This window comes from Poecilia latipinna, unplaced genomic scaffold (assembly GCF_001443285.1).
Source record: "Poecilia latipinna isolate Pla-1442-1.1 unplaced genomic scaffold, P_latipinna-1.0 Scaffold303, whole genome shotgun sequence".
NCBI lineage: Eukaryota > Metazoa > Chordata > Actinopteri > Cyprinodontiformes > Poeciliidae > Poecilia > Poecilia latipinna.
The window spans coordinates 199,010-219,304 of NW_015112919.1; the positions used below are offsets into that span (position 1 = coordinate 199,010).

The 20,295-nt window shown below is 38.4% G+C and overlaps 1 protein-coding gene and 1 long non-coding RNA gene across 2 annotated transcripts in view; one reads left to right on the top strand and one right to left on the bottom strand.

Moving 5' to 3' along the window:
- LOC106948705 (protein ELFN1-like) overlaps window positions 1–20,295 on the bottom strand; it is a 146,407-nt gene that overhangs the window by 21,348 nt on the left and 104,764 nt on the right. The window lies entirely within an intron of this gene.
- LOC106948706 (uncharacterized) lies at window positions 1,236–5,407 on the top strand. Its single transcript, XR_001425229.1, has 3 exons — window positions 1,236–2,726; window positions 3,771–3,915; window positions 4,902–5,407. It is a non-coding gene; the product is annotated as an uncharacterized LOC106948706 (long non-coding RNA).

Consider the following 20,295-nt stretch of genomic DNA (forward strand, 5'->3'; position numbering starts at 1 on the left):
ATGGTTTGAAAAAATTAAAATAATAATCACACCATCACCTCACATAACATTCTTCCAAAAGCTGCTACACATTCAAACATGCATACACACATATGTGTGTGTGTGTGTGTGTAGGGGTGTGTGTGTGTGTGTGTGTGTGTGTGTGTGTGTGTGTGTGTGTGTGTGTGTGCGTGCGTGCGTGCGTGTGTGTGTGTGTGTGTGTGTGCAAGCATTAGGCCAAACAGAGTTTTAGCACACATAATGGGATTTCACACTTTGAAATACACACACGGACACACACTAATGTTGAAGATAAACATGTCTGAAAGCTATGTGTGATCCAAATATACACACACACACACACACACATACACACACATGTTTTTCTATCTTCACAGGGACTTTGCTTAGCCTTCCATTCATTTTTCATTCATTTCTACTGCCTAACCCTGACACTTACCTTGATCCCTGGGCTTTGGGCCTCACAATGTAGCATTTGTTGGAAAAATGGGCCTTATAAGGTGAGAAATGCTAAGACACACGTACAGACACGCACACACATGTACTGTCCCTGATGTAAAAGGATTTGTCAGGCTCCCACACTGTACACATGCAAAGCTAATGGATCTCCACCGAGAAACGCCATCCGTTTAAAAAAAAAAGGTGTAGCTCCACCCGCCTGACCGAGAGGAAACACAGAAACACACACACCTGCTGAGGTAGAAAAACTGCCATCCAGAAAAGGAGCAGGTTAAGTCTTCCTCTTTATGGATGGTTTCTGTCCTGACAGGATGTTTGAGCACATACTTCAGCCTCAAATACTCATTTTGTTTTAAAGCTGCTGCATCCAAACCAGAGAGGTTATATCTACTGCCAGGCATTTTTTGACCCATGATCTTTAGCATGATTTAAATTTTCTTCACCAGATGCATTTAACTGCATCCTGAAAGTGCAAAAAATGCTGCAGAGCTGCCCAGATTCAGAAAGCCAAATGTCCCTAGAATGGCTGCCCATGTTCAAGATTAGCTGCGTTTCCATCGACCATAGAATAGTGCAATTTGACATTTTAAAAGTAATTTTGCTTAATGGAAACTAGCCAGTTTCGAAATTGGTTTATTTCGCAAACAGGCAATGGAATCACTTTTGTCGCATCACACGAGTCACAGGATCAACAACCAGATGTTGCCACCGGCAGAAACTATGAAAACGACGACGACAGGAAGTAGTTGGAGGATGATGACACGGCATGGTTTTTAATGACTCATCACAAGAATAAACTTATTCATGTGTGACTTTAATTTGGTTTCTTATTTAATGAGAAGAGGGCAATTGCAAAATTGATATTATTGGAATATCAACAAAGTTTTGCTCACATTAGTGATGCAGCCTTAGTTGCCATTGGTGTTGTTTTGATTCTATGTGCAGATGGTGATTTTTATTACATGTGTGGCTTGTCGAACAACGTGTAAAGTTCTTGCTCAGAAGCCCATTCAAAGCTGAAACCTTTAGTCCTTAGGAATGTAACCTGTCCTTTGTCGGCTTTCTGCTGGAATGAGTCACATTTTTCAGTAGACGGATTTCTGTTTCAAACCAAGCTATGAGTTTGAACCAGCGCTTTATCTTCATGGTTCTGATGAACTTGGTTCAATTTCTGTATGTCATTGTTCTGATTAGAAAGTACAGCAACAGAAGTAGCAGATAATCTGCTTCTTACTGTAAAAATGTGCTTCAGATGGTTTTGAAGCTGACTTTTTGTGGGTGCAATTGATTTCACCCCAAAATATAATAGTTCACCAGACTACCAGACTACTTTTATTGTAGTCTGATATGTTTCTTTGTGACTTTTTGTTTGTCTAATGTAGTTAGTTTTAATGAGTTTATAAGAGTGTATGCTAGTTTTTATTAATTATTATCAGTTAAATATTGCTTAGTTTTAGTTTTTTCATAATTTTTAGGTGCAGAATTCAAAAAGGTCAACGTATCATATTATGACTATGTAAACATTGATTGTTTACATCGATGCAGAAGGCTCCAGTTTCAAAAAATGTTGAACAAAAACAAAAACTGACTTTGTTTTCTCCCAACTTTTGCTGTCGCCATGTTGTGGAGCCGCCATGAGGAGGAAATTACGTCAGCTGTCAGCCTAATTTGCAGACAGTTGACATAAGCTGCTTGTGTGGTGAAAATTATTTAATAAACGTGAAAATGAAGGATATTTATTTCTATAATTTAAGAATGTTTTAGTTATGGTTACAAACGCACACTACAATTCCAGATAGTTATAGTTTTCCCCCATTAATTACCGTTTTTATTTATTTCAGTTAACAAAAATGTGTTTTCAGTTTCAGTTTCTGTTGTTGTCGTTAGCTTTAGTCCAGAAAATCTGTATGATTTTATGATTATTTGCCCATGGCCTCAGTGAGGCGTCTCTATATGAGGTCTGCAGAGGAGCTTTGTATTCATAAAGATTTATTTTTCATAGACTGGGGGAGTGCTTCTAGTGACCAGTAATGTTAAACTGTTAGCAATTAAAATGGAATAACGCACAATATTTCTTTCCAGGCGAGCGTGAAATTTGTAAATCAAGCTTCAAGGCTGTGTGGAGCCAACCGACTCCCACACTCCTCTGCACAGATCGCTCCTGGCAACGCCACCAGAATAACGAACAGCCGATAAGAAGGGCAAACCTTCCAGAGGAGAGGAGAGGAGAGCAATCCAGAAGACGCATCCCTGACTGAACACAGCCGGTGAGGATGAATACAAGGGACATTTTTTTAAATGTGTGGGTGAGTTTTTTTCTGAGGCTTTCAGTGGAATGATATCGGACAGAATGGATTGGTGGAGAAACTCTGCAAACTCGTAAAAACGCAGAAGATGCAGAAATCAGTGCCACAGACGTCCCCCAGTCACCTCCTGACATGGTGGAACATCATGTTCTGATTCATTCAACTTCCTCTGGTGCTTTTAGTTGAACATTGTGGTTTGGATGATTGTTTGGGATGTTGAGTTTGAGCAATAATTTATTTAATACGCAGGAGTATGGCACCGCAAAACACTAAGCACGAAGAGTTTGGGCCTAGATTCTAGAACAGATATCTTAGCGCACTTGAAATAAGACAAACTTAACTTAGAAGGAACTTTTCAACAAGAATAGGGAGCTTGTTTGAAGTTAATTTCTTAAAATTGGAGAAGTACTTGTTCCATTGGCAGATTATCTTTCTTAGTACAAGACATTTTTGTGTTGTTAAAAGTCAGATAATCTGCCAAGGGAACTTGTACTTTTTCATGAATATTAAGGATTTATTTACTTAAAACAAACTCCTATTTTTGCAGAACTAGACCAAAAATACTTGGTAAGATTTTGTGCTTTTCCAGTGTATGCAATATAATAGAAATGTTGATTTAAAAAACAAATGTTCTAATTGAACAGTAAACAAATATTGGGAAGCAAAAATGTTTAGATTTTTAATATTATTTGGGCTTTCTGTGTGTTTTATTTAGAAATAGTTTTTTTTAGGAATACAGTGTTGAGTGATCATTTTGTAAATTTTATTAATGTGATTTAATTGTTTGAGAAATCTGACTTTCTATCAAGCCGATAAATTTAATTAGAAATTTGTTGAAGCTTTTCTATGTGTAACCAGATATTGGTAGTAACTAAAAAAAAAACACATTTTGGGTAGTAGTTTTATTACAACAAACCTTTTTATTTTTACTTGAATAACATGCTTACGTAACTAGGCCATCTCCTTCCTATGCAATTCCATTCTTTTTCTTATTACTCCTCACAGCTCAGTCTTGGCTTTCTCCCATTGACAAGGATTCCTCTGGTAGAGTTTCAACTGGACCAGACTTAAATGGAGGAGCATTGTGCTGAAGGAGGAGATTCACAAAGAGACAGAAGTCTTCTTAAAGAGACAGAAGTCCAATCTCAAGGTATTAAATTGTGTTAACATTTAAGAAAAGGGATTTGTTTTCAACCTGAAAGAAAGAAGCTAAAAGTCCACATTGGGTTCTGGTCATTTTGACATGTTCTTATTCTATAATTTTGGTCATTTCATAACTGAGTTTTTTGGGTGCAAGTTGGACATCTTGGACTGGACACTTTGCATCACCCATGTGTCAGTTCATAGCTGAGAAAAACTGTCTACAATCTATTCACAATTTGCTGTAAAGAATTGAGATCATGTGACTCAAACCAATAATATCCACCAGCAGGAAGTTGCCATTATTGTCAATCAATGCTGCTAAATGCGCTAATGGCGGAGAAACAACTTTATCTGACATCATTGGTGGCCATACCAACTAACCTGAGCATTGACAGCATGCTATGCTAGCTGCATCGTAGCAGAAAGCGCTAAGACCCGCCTCCTGGCTCTGATTGGTTGTTTCTAGTTAGCACTGGGAGAAGGCAGAAAAGCTTAATTTTTTAAACAGATTGTCTGTCTCATAATGTCATGACAGTGACAATTTCAACAAATATGTTAAACATTTTTTATTATAAAAGTTACATACTCCAGCTTTTATGTGACCTACATTACCTAATTGTGTTTCTTTCTGCATCATTTCTGAAGCATTTTACATAAAACAATACCTTTAAAATCCTGCCAAATTAAGAAAAGATCATATCAAAGCAGCAGCTTTGATGCAGGAATCCATTCTTGAAACATTCAGTAAAATGCACGACTTCCCCACCAACCAAGGACACGAGTGCAAAAAACTAAATAAATAGAGGGATTCTGAGTGATAGAAAGTGGAGCTTATGTTCTCTGCTAGCTAGACCGTGTCATGGGTCTGTCTAAAAACTTTTTGCAAGAGTTTGACTGCAGAACTTTACCCAACAAATTACAGAGGCTAAGTACCATAACTCAGAGGAAAAGGCCTCTCTCATCTCTCTCTCTCTGTCTCTCTCTGGCTCTCAGAGACAAACGCTCAGACTCTCACACAATGCACACGGCTCGCAGCAGCTGAGGAAGCATCACTCAGACACCACAAGCTGTTTGTTTCCTTCCTGTCTGGATGCTTGCAGCCAACTGTAAAATATGACCAAAGCACCATCAGGATGAGAAGCAACAGATAAAAAGAAGGACCTCACAATAATTCATAGATATACAACTCATTAGACTTGAAAGTCTGCAATAAGTGTTTGTTGATTGTTGTCTTTTATTAGATCTTCGTCTGTGATATGCATCAGGCTCTTAGGGAAATCCATATTACCCCCCTCTTTGCTTCTGTGATGGTTACGTTGAGTTTAATGATGGCAACAAGGTGCAAACTTTGTTTTTATCCTATAATATACGTCTCCTGTTGCATAACATAATGAGTTTTACAACAAGCCTACAGGGATTACAGCTGATCCACACTGATTCCAGCAGACTTAAAGGGGCAGTATTGTGTATTTTTCAGGCACATAGTGTCATTTTATAGCATAATCAAGTAACCATGTTAACTTCAGCAGTTATAAAAATGCTGCATATGTCAAATATGACTTAAAATAAATTTGACTTTGTAAATTAACACCTTGAAATTGGACCTCTGTCTCTTTAAGGAAGTCTTGCTCTTTCTGAAACTCTGCTGTCATGAAGTCATCACAACATGGCTCCTCTATTAACCCTTTAACAACGTTTTTACCAGCGTTTCACTGAGCAGTAGCTCCTATAATGAGCTCAGCAGATGCTCAGATCCACCAGGTGTTTGCTAATTGCTGCTGGCTAGTCTGAAGGAGCTGAGTGAAGCGAAAGTTTGGAAACTGCAGCTCCAAGAAGAAGCTTCATCCTTGAAGGAGGCACTAGGTCCACCCAGGCGTTTTGCACAGCTTAACGGTTGTTATGGAAAATTTTAAGGATTTCTCAAATATTGATGGAAGAATCAAGGCAACACTCCAGTCATGTTTTACATCAGGGGATAACATTATAACATAATGTAAAGCTTAAAAAAGAGTCAACTTTACATAACACTACCCCTTTAAGTTACAAACTGGAAAGAATAGAAAAACTTTACAGCTGATTTCTGAGTGGTAGATTTTATCTGAACAGATTTATCCCAGTTATCGGAGCAGAAGCAGTTTCTCTGTCAGTCCCTTCTGATGGTTTTGAAATATTCCTGATAGATTGATCCAAAGGCTTTGTTCTGAAGTCACTTATGAAGAACCAAATGGTGCCTTTGATGATTTATCACAAATTTATCTGTCGATTATGTCCTAACTGAACTGTTAGCTGTTAGACAGAAAAATGGTTTGGCAGTCTTCCTTCCCCAAGCCTTTCCATTTTGATCTCTTCCTATTTCAGCTTTGCACCTGTATTCACACCATTTCAACCCAGGCAATTTGTCTGTTGAATATTTGTTTATTTTTCTTTAAAAGTAAAAACTATGGAGCTGAATGATATGTGATATGCTGATATTTTAGACTTTTAACTCCACAGTCTGTCTATAGATATCAACTCTACAGTTTGGTTTGAAACTTTTGTAATTATTTCAGTAGCAGTGAGTTTGTGTTTAATGATTGATAGATTGAGTACTATAAGCTAACTCAGCTAACAGAATGAGACTTGACTCATGTTTCCGGTGAGGGAATTTTCAGATTCTTTGATGCCCTGAATATATTGTGTGATTTTGAATGAATATATTTTTTTATTCTAGTCACTGTTCATAAAGAAGAATGGGGGGGAAAGACAAGAACTCTGTTTTGAAGTGACATATTTAAAAAACAAAGAGCAGAAAATGTGGAGTATTCTTTGTTACAGAGTTATTGAGGTATTTTTAAAAAATATATTGTGATGTCATTTTTTCGCCTGTGCCTAGTTTTGAGAAAACAAAAGACTGAAACATTGTTGGATTTCCGTCAATTTTATCATGTGTTTTAATATATGTTCCAGGAGTTTTGATCTTTAATCCTGTGTAAAGTTTCATTCATTTTGATAGAATAATATATTCAGTAAGTAATAGAGTTTGGTTATAATATTACTATTATTCCTGTTCAGAGTCAGATTATTGGATGAGAAGAACGAAGCACTAGTGTGCTGTTAGTCTGAAGTGAGTGAAACTCAACATAGATCAAAACAGGTGAGAGTATGGAGAAGATATAGGAAACATTTATTAGAAGTATTAGTTGTAAGTCAGTTAATGGGTTGAGAGAATAAGATGCCGTTAGGTGCATCCATGTCCTATGCAGAAGATGCTCTCAGTATTTGGTACAGAACCTTTGTGCTTGTATTACTGGATCAGTGCAGCGCATCACGGAGGTGATCAGGTTTCTTTAATAGTAACTTGAACTTTCCTCCAGAGATTTTTTTTTGAGTGAACCTTTTTCCCACAGTCCCATCCAGGCAGTGGTTATCCCTGATGCTTTTACATGTTTTTCTCCCACATTTACTCCTTCCACTAAATTTTTCATCATTCATGCACAGAGCATTCTGAACAGCCAGTTTGTTTTGCAGCAACTTTTTGTGACTCACCCTCCTTGTCAGGCTGCCAGCGGCTCTTTGCTGGAGAACTGTTCAACTCAGGAGTCTTCCCCCATTACAGGTTGCAGCAGGGCTTCCCAAACGTTTCCACATCACAAACTACGGGCCCTGGGGCCCCTTTGCAAAGCCGCAGTCATTGAAACAGATTATGTAAAAAAACATTAACCTTTAGAATGTTTTTTTTTTTTTTTTACTTTTATTCTCCGTTCTCAATAATTATTACATTCATGTAGCATAGTTGCTGCCTCATGCCCTTTTGATTTTACTTAGCCATGCTATGCTAGCTAGTAGAGCAAAACAGCTTGATGAATTTGACTGTCAAGGATGAGGACTGCAAATAACGTTTCAGTAAATTGTTTTCACTTATATTTTTTAATAATGATTGAAATATATATTCAATTTTGATACATTTTTGTATTTTTTTTCCCTCCTTTTCCCTCGAGTTCTCAGAGGCCTCTGTAGCTCCCCCTGGTGGCCTCGCAGGGGGCCGCGGCTAAACCTTTGAAAAACGCTGGGCTGTAGCATGGCCATAACATGACATGTAGGCATCAAAATATTTTTCCTTGTTGTATTTAACATTCAAATTGTCCACCTTCTGGGTTCACATTAGGCCTAATAATCAACACTAACACACAAAAAACATGAAATGTATCACTTTGTGTCTAATGAAGCTCTGTAATTTAGATGTTTCACTTTTTATATTGCACTTCTGCATTTTCTGATGATATTTGACTTAACTGAGAGGCATCAGTATGTCAGCTTCTCCCAGTCTATCAATACACCTTCAGTTACAAAGGAAGCATCAGGAGTCATCATCACTGTCCCAACATTGAGTCTTTGTACATCATTACATGAAACAACACAGATCTCCTTTTAGACATCTGAACCATCTGAAAAGAAGAATCTGAGCTTTTAAATCTCAGCTGCATCATCTGGAGAAATCTATCTGCAGCTCTATGTTGAGCTGGATAAAAACATAAATGTTTTTACCACAAATAAGACATCAAACGTTAAAACTGATCCGGTCCCATTTGGCTCCAGTTCTTCTCTAATGTTCTAACTCTTTTTCTTTGTTTGTTTGTTTTGTCATGTAGCTGGCAAAATGTTTGTGGATTTTATTCACAATCCTGCTGAGGATTTCTTCTAACGGTGTGATCAAACATCCCTAATCTCTGAGATTAAATAAATTCTGGCAGCATTCTTCACAATCACACTTTGATTGGTTCAGATATCGGCTCATGTTTCTCGCAGCTCTACTAGTGTGGCTTTAGTTTGTTTTGTGAAATCACAGCTGAAAATCCCCTGCAGGGCACTGAGTTTCAATGACATAACAGGACATTCTCTCTCTCTCTCTGACACACACACACACACACACACACACACACACACACACACCCCTCCCCCGTCTTACACACACATTAAAACATTAGTATTCCTCTGTGGTTGTGGTGTGTCAGCAGAAAGTGCACAAACAGTAAACATATGGTATGCACAGAAAGACCTTCAGGAGCTTTTATTAATCTGAGCCTGAATCAAAGAGGAAAACTGCGGCGCTCACCAAAGGAGACTGAATGAGTGGGTGGATTTCTTTGAATTGTTACATAACCTGAAATAAATATTACATATTTCCACATCTACTTTAATCATTAAAAAAAAAAAAAAAGAAAAAAGAAGAAGTATTATCGGGTTGATGGATTTGAAAGCACAGTCGCCCCACAGTGTGAAATCCAGAGAGACGTGAATTTACTCAGCAGAACCTTCAGTGAGGAAGGATTCCCAGTGAGAGAACCACCACAGAACCTGCTGAAGGGTGAAGTTTGCCCAAGGCTCAGTAATGTTTTACAGTCAGGTTATTCCTTGTGGTACGGTCCCACAACGGAGCCACCGCAGCAAAAAATAGCAGGGAACAGCAACGGCGGTCATGGAAAAAAGCAATGCAAACTGTGACTTGCAGCGCATGTGGATGTGATAAAGAGTCCTGTGGACCAGAGCATCAGAGTTCAGCCATGAAGTATCTGCATCAAAATCAGGGACAGGGACCAGTCCTGAACGTCAGCATGAACGATAAAATCTTCCACTACAATGACCTAATCGTTACTGAAGGCTAAATCCGTTAATAAATCTGAGGGCTGATGTGAAGCTGAAAGCAGGAGCCTGGTGGACGTTATGTGGGTAGATATTCAAATGAATAAATCTGACCAAAACATTCCCAGTGCAGTATCTGCAATACGCCTTCCTAGGATAAATAAAACAAACGCCTGATATGAATGGGCCATCACTGGTTTGCCTCCAAGACACGCAACACTTTGGTGAATCGGAACCTTAGAGTAAAATCCAATTACTCTGCATTAATGCTGCAGGACGCGTTTCATAAAAAGGTTCATCTGCAGGTTCTTGGAAAATATCCTGATCTTCTTTCATGAACCCTGTGAGGATAAAACCTTCCTTTCTAATTTTATGTCTGATTTACCGTGTGGAGGGTCCCGCTTGGTGCATGTGAGAGGAGAGGAGAGAGTCTGCTGTGGAGATGTGTGTCTGGAGAACGGCGAGAGAGGTGATTGATAGAAAGGTTAATCATTCCAGACAGATGGTATGTGCTGCTAAATCAGCACTAGGTGAAGTCAGACTCTGAGTGGATGCATCACGCCGTGCATGTCTGCTTAAGCTGTAATGATTGGGTGTTTGCTACTTGATTTACCACGAGGGCAGGCAGGACGTCCAGTCAGGGATTCTGGTGACTAGTGGGCAGTTCTTTTAGGTCGTCTCTGCTGCTGCGTACGGTTAGCTGTTTGCTGTGTGATTCGAATCCTGAAGCAAGCTCATCATGCCAATAACTAGGCCCATTCAAATCTTCAGTAATCAAACTGAGGTGATTTCAGTGTAGCTGTGAGTTCAGGGGTGTGACTGTGCTGACCGAACACAGACAGAAGAACAAATCATCAGAGCAGAAATGGAGGGAAAAAAAGTAAAAACAATAAATTTATGAGAAAATAGTGAATTTTTTAAACACCTTTTTAACAAGAAATATGAGCTTCTTTAAAGTCAGTAATTCCTTAATATTGATGAAAAAGTTTTAGTTTCACTTGGCAGATTACTTCAGTTATAAAAAGACATTTTCCAATGTTATAAGTGAACTAATCTGCCAGTGGAACTAGAAGTTTTTCATTAACTTCATATTAAGGAATTATTTACTTTAAACAAGCTTCTATTTCTTGCTGAGACGTCACTGAAAAGGAAATGCGTCAGAACTACTTATATGACAGGAGACATCAATGTCTGCATGAAAAACTTTCTAGTTTCTGATGGGGAACATTTCAGAACTTGTATTGCTTTTAGAACATGATTACAATACGTAGCATGCTGCCGGCACGCAGATATGTGCCTGCCTGGCCCGGCTGTAATGTGCCATGACAGTCCAGGTGGATTAGCAAGGGTGCGCACCGAGCTGACTAACTGCATCTATAACCTAACACCTAAAGTTCTTTAGAAACTTTGTTGTTTTCTCCCTGATCTTGAGTGTCAACTTTCAAATAGCCATATCTTCTGCACTGTTTTATATTTCTACGCCTTTCATGTCATTAGAAAGCTTAGAATCCACACTTTCAGAATCTGTAATAATTCAAAACGTCCCCAGGGAGAGTTGTGCCTGGTTTTGTCTTGATGTGTGTCTCCATCTGGGTGACCCAGCTTTTTTATCAAGCTTTTTCTAAGCTTCACAAAATTTATTCACCTTAAAACTGAAATTTTAATAAAGACACAGAAAGTTTTAATTCACATCTTCTTGGCTTGTATTACATTCTTTACAGTTAAAACCTTACATTCCCCCCCACGCCCCCCAAAAAAGATTGCGTATGCACAAAGCAGCAGGTCAGAGTTAGCATCTTTTGATTTATGCATTATTACATCCTGTTAAGAAAATCCAAGAAATCAGAGCATAAAGTAACAGGCAGGAGAGAAAGGATAAGAGGAGGATGTGAGCGAGATAAGAAAAATAAAAGATTTTTATCATCACAGGCACAATATGTGCTGAATTTGTATATAGGGCACTTTTTTTTCGTGCTGAATCTTTTTCGAGCGACTCAGATTCCGGTGGAACAAGCCTCGGCATAATTTTGTTGTCAGTTTATTTGTGGATCACGCTGCAACGTGAACCAGTAGGATGTCACACAGTGCTGAATCACAGATTTACTTGGGTACATTTTTTTCATCACAATTCTGGCTACTTTTACATCTAGCTGCATTCAAGCTGTAATTTCTTGGCAGGGACTGGTTACCAGAATCAAGGTAAGCCGAGGTTTTAAAACGATGGTCTTAAAACTGCTAAAATTCCACCCAGAGAACGAAGTGATGTGACTCCAGGTTTCTCCAGCTTATCTGGAGCATAAAGTAATCCAGGCCTTCCCATCTCCTCTGAACGAAAAGCAGTCCTACATATTCACAAGCCCCAAAATATATATTTTTCTTAGATTTCAAATTGTTTTCATTCAACCAAGAAGTTTGTTTCTGACTGGAAATGAGACAGGATTCTCATAAGTTAATAAACAAAATTTGTATCAAGTTTTAAAATATAACTTAGCTGCTTTCATGTACATTTTAATATATTAAACACATAAAAAATTATGTTTACCTTTCTTGATAACCAGTGGGGGAACAAAAGGATTATCTATACAGCAATCAAAACCTTCTTAAAGTTTCCTACTAACTTTTTGGATGTTTCCAAAATTGTCTCTAATGTTTGACTCCCTCCAAAGATTCTCAATCAGATTCAAGATGGGAACCTAGGAAACGTACAAACTTACAAAAAAATGTAAATCAAATGAAAGAAAAAAAAGACAACTGTCCTCTTGAAGAATAGCTATAAGATAACTATTAATTAGAAGTGCTCTTTATTGCATGATTAGATACCACATACTTAAAAACAATAGGTGCTAAAAAGTAAAACACGAATAAAAGTATAAAGGAGCAGAAAAAACAGTTTTACTGTACCATAAAAAAATTAAAATAAATAAATGGTGTGAGCGACATTGGCAAGTGTCATGATTCTAATTTTATTCGGACAAAACATTGGACCAACATCATTTTGCACTGTTGCTGTTGTCTTTGCCAGGACAAGCTGCTCACAGTCTCTGCCTCATCTCTGATCTGTTGAACGCATTCCTAATGCGGTCATATTAGAGGGGCTCATTCAGCACCATTTGGATGCATTAGGAGGCCTCCTGGTCCTTTAATGTCTCCATGCAACATGAGATGCATCCATAAAATCAGAGGCTGCTGAGTGGAGCAGCCAAAGCAGCGGGACTGGAGGATCTCTGTTTATTTGAAATGTCATATTCATAGCAACACATTTTAACAAATTAGTATTAACAGTATTGTTTTGGCAGGCATTGCGTTTGCATGTAATCGGTTAATAACTGTTGCTCCCTTTTAGCCGTTTCTGAAAAAATCTCTAAAACGGTGGAGGTGTAGTAGAGAGGATCAGCACATAAGTTTTAAAAAATACTTTTTAATTTTACATATTTGATAAAACTGTTACCATGTTGTGACGGTTTAATGTGAGACAGATAATCAGTGAAAAGACGGATCTCCTCCACCTTCTCGCTGAGCTTCTATTGCCGTATGAAGAAATGTATCGCTCTGACCAAAAACAACCAATCAGAGCCAGGAGGAGGGGCTTATTGCTGTCAATCATCCTCCTGTATGCTGTTTAATGTGCTAATGCAGGAGAAATATCTTACTGTAACAGGAAAACCTTTATCTGTGAATGCTAACTAAACTTACCATTCATAACATTATTTTACCAAATAACAAAGTGATGTCTGTTTTTCCAGCTGTCACGTAACTCTGTGGTTCTAAAAAGAAAAAAAAAAAAAACGTCCTTAAAAAACTATTTTCCCTTGCTGACTACCAGAGCAGTGTCTTCACAGTTTTTTTTTGTGCTCCTTCTGTGGAGGCCAAATTGTTGTGGATTTGTGGGCTCTCCATACAATAAGGTGTTATTTGCAGGATGAAAATGATGCAGCAGCTTTTCACCATTTTGCATAATTCCAGGCAACATCTGACATCTGTTAGAGACGGCATTTCCTGTCAATTTCACATTTGGAGTTCAGATGTCTGGAAAAAAATAAACAAGATTCAGACTTACTGGTTGTAAAACATGTTTGCTCTTAAAATCTGACTGTTTGAGCCACAGTCGTCGTTTATCTGTTTATCATCTTGTCGATATTATTTGCTCATCTGTTTCCTTGTTTGCACGTCTCAGTGGATGAAGAGTCTCTAAATTAGGCTTCCTCTCTTTTTCTAAATGGTTCTTCTGCACTGACATTTCCCTGCCTGGTGGGAGGATGTGTTTTGTTCTCGTGTGTCGTGTTACCAGAAACACGTGTACGTCGCATCTCGGATGTGTCGGTGCGGATGTGCGCCTGGGTTAAATCAAACAGGGGTCGGTTTTTCAGCTGATTTTGAACATCTTCTCATTGTCAGTTTGCTCTGCATCGGCTTCTATCTCCACTCTTGTCAGCGCATCGCTGCTGAGATAAATGGGCCTCGCAGAATCTGTCAGGAATGTTTGAGGATTGTTTCAAAAGCCTTCTTCTGTTTTTTTTTTTCTTTTGTGTGTGTTTGTGTTACCATCAGTTCAACATGTATGTTGAAACACAATTTTAGGATTCCAACTGCAGTAAATAAATCTGGTAAAGCAGAAAACTTTTTTCTCTCAACAAACCTGTTTCAGGTTTGCAAATAACCAACTTTTCATCATGGTTAGAGTTTAGTTTGGAAGAAAACTGCAGATTTTTGGTTCTGGGTAAATTGTTGAACATAATCAGACCGTGAAGCTCGGCCCACATCTGGCCTCCCCTCAGTGATCAGATTTACAGGTGTAACCGGGACATGAGTTTACTCATGATGCGTTTAAAGACGGTTCTGAAAATTGCTTTTCCGCATCTTAACAACCCATTAAACAGTCGTGTCGACTGAAAAACGTTCGGGAGCGAAACCAAAATGATATGAATTATCTAGAATATCAGTATGTTTGAGTTACCTTTATGATAGAGCTCCAGTTAATTACAGTTTCTCCACATTAACTGCCATTCTTTTCTAGTTCAGTTAATAAAATCGTAGTTTAGTCATTTTGTTAACTATAACAACTTTGCTCTGAGACTGTTAAAGTTTTTTTTTTATTTGAATTTGAATTAGATCACATGAGGAAACGTTGCCGTCGCTTTACGGGCTCCACCCTAAGCGCATTCCCCTACAGCTCTGCTCCACCTGCTTTCAGCACAACTTATATTATCTCAGTGTGCATAGTCAGCATCCGCCATCAGCCCTGCAGCAGCCATTGTGTCATTACACACCATTACATACAGTGAGCCATAATAGCGTGGTGATTGATCACTCAGGAGTTGCTGTGATTTATGGTGTGATACTGCACATTTGCGCCGACACTGTGCACAGCAATTTACTCCTGGAGGAGTGAAAATCTACCATGTAGGTCTCGCTCTGTATGAAGTTGTTTCTCTGACCCCCAACAACTGAATCCTGTGAAAAGAGGGAAGGCTATTAATGGCAGTATGTGGCAACGCGGTGAGCTAAATAGATCTGTTACCATGACGCGATTAAATCTCATTGTAAAACATGTCACTTCTTCTTAATACATTTTCCATTTATTTTCTTGGTCTGTGTTATTTTCTTATATATATATTCTTATATAATTTTTTACTTCCTTTCTAAATTCGTTAATCTAACAGTGTCTGACTTCAAACTCAGAATTCTGACTAGTTCTGGGTTAATCCATGTCAACATCCAAATAAATAATCAAACATTTTTAGGTGTATGATAATTATGTTGTTAGAATATAATAAGAATCACGTAACTGTCTTCCTTGTTATTAGGATTTGTAAACCTGCACTTTATTCACAGTGAAGACCTTTTCTTGGTACTAGATTTGTCTGATGCAGATATAATTAAACCAATGCTGAATCTTAGAGAAGAGTCAGAAATCTGTGAAAAAAAATATATTTCTGAGATTAAAGTCAGAATTCTATGACTGTGTATCAGGGCAATGGTAGAAAGAAAAGAAAAAGAGTTATCTAGAAAAAAACTTTGAAATTTCTGCATTTGAAAAGTTTAAAATTTGCAAGAAAAATCAGAGAAATGTTGAGGATTATCTCAGAAGTTTTCAAGAAATTTGCTTAAAAATATTTCTAGAAAAAAAAACTTGGAAGTTTCTGAGTTCACAAAGTCCAAAATTTGAGTTTCTGAGTTTTTGCCAGAATTTTGATCCTCTTTTTTTCTGTGTACAAATAGCTCTAATACACTGTTGTAGAATTCTGCACAAAGAGTCAGATGGGTTTTTTCCCCAGTGTTCCTTGTTGCTCTGCTAACTTCAGGACTTCCTGTAGTTTCTCTTCTGTTTGTCATATATGTGCAACTCTTTCATAAGAGCCATATTTTTCCATTACATGACTAATATTGGTTGCATGTCAGTTGCTAATTCTAATCTCAGGAGAAATTGTGAGTCTGCTTTTTGTGTGGCGTTTCCTTTTTGAAATCGTTCCACGAATCATCTGAGTCACAGAGCCTCCACAGTCTGACACGCGTTGGTTACTGATGTGTGAAACTGGCTGCTGTGGCATGGCGTTGGTGCCGGTGAACAATCTAATCCACCAGAGTAATGGTGATGTGATAATAAATGAAATATCCAATGGAAATCTGCAGTTATTAATGTGCATTGTGGATTAAATGGTACAAAGGATTTTTTTTTCTTGTGTTTTTTGCCTTGCTTGATGAGGAAAATGGAGAAAAACGGTCTCTCCTATCTCACAATCAATGAAATCCCACTCCGCATCCCCAAAATTAACTCGTTACTACACACACCCATCTGTTCACACCCCAGCGCAGCTCTTTCCACTGTTCCGTAACAACTTTCTTCTCCTTTTCACACTTTAAATGGTCGGTGGGAACGGCTTTAAATTCAACACACCAGCAACAGCATTTTATCTGTCCGTCCGTCTCAGAGTCCGAGGAATCTCTTCTCTAAACACGCTTACATTCACACACACAAACACACACACACACACACACACACACACACACACACACACACAGCTGTCTTTTCTATCTCGACACACAAATTGAATCCATGGTCCTGACAGGGCAGGAGGACAAGAAGGACGAATAAAAATCACCTCATTACGCACACTGCAGAGGAAGCGCTGGTACACAAGCAGCAGGGTCAGTAATAGAAAAGCCTTGAATCCCGGTCAAACACCATTTGGTGTTTAAGTGCTGATGGACAAGGGCAGGACGCTGCGCGCGCCTCCGGGCGGCGGAGACGGCGTTTTGTCAGGGAGATGATTGGAATAACGGCGCCACCGGCGGAGACACGTGTGTGTACGTTTTGCGCGGGATGAAATAATAACGATGATGATTAAACGGAGAAGTGATGAAGGTCACAGAGACAATATCAACAATGAGGCTGATGATAAGGACAGTGTTTTGTCAGCATTTATCCGACTTTGATCATTGATCACAGCAGACAGGGGCGGATATAATCACACAAAGATCCCCGGAATGTCCCACTGTTGACTTTTGTGTTGGAAACCTTTCAGCCTGAACCCAGCTGTGACAGACAGATTGAGGCTGATTAGATGATATTAAATCACTTCTTGAGAACATGAAGCAGCAGAAATGATCCAATCTTTTCTTGATGAATATATTAATAAATAATGATAGGTCTGCATTCATTGTTTTATTTTTGTTTATTTTGTTTTCAGGAAAGTCAAAATTAGATTATAAAATCAATCCAGACCTACAGGATGCGGCGCAGCAGCAGGTTCTGTGTTTCATCACTCAGTGGTGGCTTTATGTGGTAAAAGACACAGTTAACTCAGATCTTTGTACATTTCATATATTGCACATTGTTGTACTTTCGTTTGGGTCTCAACTACTTCTAAAAACAGCCCAAACACTTAAAAAAAACACCAGTTTTATGGAATAGGTTCATTTCTTTTTGGTGTCTGGAAACTGAGCCATTTCTAAAATGTCTAGAGTGTAGCGACACAAATCAAAAAGCACTGCTAGCCCATTACCTAGCAACCCCAATGAAGCCTACCCCATTACCTAGCAACTCAAACTAAGCTCCAGTTTTACTGATGTACAATGGCTGCTGGAAAAATGTTTTGTTGTTGACCATTCAGAAACCATTTGCTGCATTCTTGTTGGTTGTGCACTCCGTCTCCCCAAAATCTTCTGCTTTTCAGAGATGTATGGTTGTATAATTACACAAGTGTAAATGTTGAGTTAGGGGGGGCGTGGCCAGAAGTAGCTTATTTGGATTTAAAGTGACACGAGACCCCAAAACAGCTCATTCTGACAGGACCTCAACGTAGACTAAAATCTCATAATCAAAGAATGATTTTCTGCAACAAACAAAAAAAATATGATGAATATATTTTGTATCATCCATAGATCTATTCTAATCTGTTCAGGAACCATGACAGGTCATCTTTAAATACAGCATCTGGAAATTGTTCACATAGTCGCAGCTTTTTGTCTTGATACTGAATTTTGATTGGAACCGAGGTTGTAAATGCTAAATATTTTCATGTTTTATGCAAAAAAAAAAAAGAAAAAAAAGAAAAGTTTTTTATTCACTGTGAAAGGAAGCTGTAACATTTGGGAAGGTTAAGGCGCTGGATACCCTGCACATCCAGTAATAAGTACCTTAAGAAAGAAACAAAACTGGTCTGTTTCCCATTTTGACATTATTTGCTTACTGGGGATTTTAAGACGAATCTATTTGCAACGAAACATGGAAATGCGCGTGCAGAAACTGAGCGCATCAGCAGAGCAGCTGTGAAAAGATGCAGCCTTGGGGATTAAATCTAGACGTATCGGTTTTCGTGTTCTTACATCAATAAAATTTGATTCATTTAAAACTAAAAGGCACTATGTTGTTTAAAAACACAAACCACTCTATTATTAGATTTTCTGGGTCGATCCTCCTGGTTATGTATATTAAGTATGTTGTTTGTTGGAAAGCAGATGAGGGAGGAGGCGGGAAATGGAGCAGGGCAGATGCCACACATAACACGAACAGGCTGGGAAGATGGCTAACTCTGAATTATCACTGCTAGCCATAAAACCCCGTTGATGCAGAGACATGCTGTGTGTGTTTAAGTCTACCAGTTTCTAACAGCTCAGCTTGTTCAAAGACAGGAGTTGCTGAGATCAGGGCTTTCGGTGCCGTCTCAACATCTTGCAGACTTTATGTAAAACACTCAGCTGAACCCCTTCAGTCGTTCCAGTGAACCTGCATTAGTGACACTCCTGTGACCTTAGAGCAGCACTGAATGTTTCAGATGCTATCAAAAAAACATGAAGTCTTTAGCTGCATTTCCATTGACCACATAATATTGCGCAATTTGACATTTCGAAAATAAATTAGCTTAATGGAAACATGTCAGTTTTTAATAAACTCAGATTTTTTGTATTATGAGGTGGTTTGTTTGCAGTCATATTGAAAGTGGTTTTCTTTGCAAAACTGTAATGGAAACATCTCGCATTGCACTAGTCACAAGATCAGCAACCTTAGAAGGGCCCCTTCACAAGGTCTTCTGTGACTAATAGAAAATTAATGACCATTTAAAGTATAAATAAAGGGGCAGTATTATGTATTTTCCAGGCACAGAGTGCTAACTTTTAGCAAAATCAAGTAACTATGTTACCTTCAGTTGTTGTAAAAATGCTGTATATATCAAATATGACTTAAAAGAAATTTGACTTCATAATTTAACACCTTGAAATTGGGCTTCTGTCTCTTTAAAAACTCCACCTTCAGGAAGTCATCACAACATGGCTCCTCCATTAACCCGTTAATAATGTTTTTCACTGAGAAGCAGCTCCTATAATGAGCTCAGATGATATGCAGTTCCACCAAATGTTTGCTACTTTCTGACGGCTAGTCTGAAGGAGCTGAGTGAGGGAGTCATTTGAAGCTGCAGGTCTGAGGAGGAGCTTCATCCTCGAAGGCGGAGCTAGGTCCACTCAAGCGTTTTGCACAGCTGAATGGTTGCCACGGAAGATTAAAGGATTTCTCAAACATGCATAGAGAAAAAGAAGCAACACTCTGGTTATGTTTTTGGTGAGACAATGCCATAACATGATGTAAAGCTCAAAGTATTTGTCATACTACTGCCCCTTTAATTTACATTTTGTCTCTTGCTTTACTCTTCCATCCTTTCCTTTACTCTGCTCTTCCCTTTTTCCTTCTCTTAAGTGAAACAGGTTCTGCATGGTGTTCTAGAAGAAATAGTGACACATCAACCGGTGGCTTATTTAAAAGCTTACTTGAGCACAGCTTTAATGTGTGCTTAAATAAGTGTGTGAAGCTCAAAATTGAACTTTTATTATTTTTCAACGACTCACCCAATAATTTCAGGAAGCCACAACATTGAAGCCCAGTTCTAATATAAATGAAAATTATAAGTCTGGCTGTAATGCATGAAAATCAACAAATAATGCAGGTGAACATGATGAGTTTCATGTACATGGCCCTGACAGAAACAGGCTCCTGGATGAATGTTCAAAACCACCCTCCTCCATTTTTCTCCTGGTCCTTTGGCGGCTGTAACCCATAAACCTTTGACAGCCCAGGTTTTTCTCATAAAGAAAAAGAAAATAGGATTTTTTTTTATTTATTTTTTTTTACGTCACACACAGAAACACACACGCTGAAAAATACACTTCAGTGTCGACGCTGTAGACATTTCCTCAATGGAAATAAAAAAACAAATCAAGAGGATTATTAACATGTCCACTGCAGTGCCACTGTATGTATCTGTGCATATATATA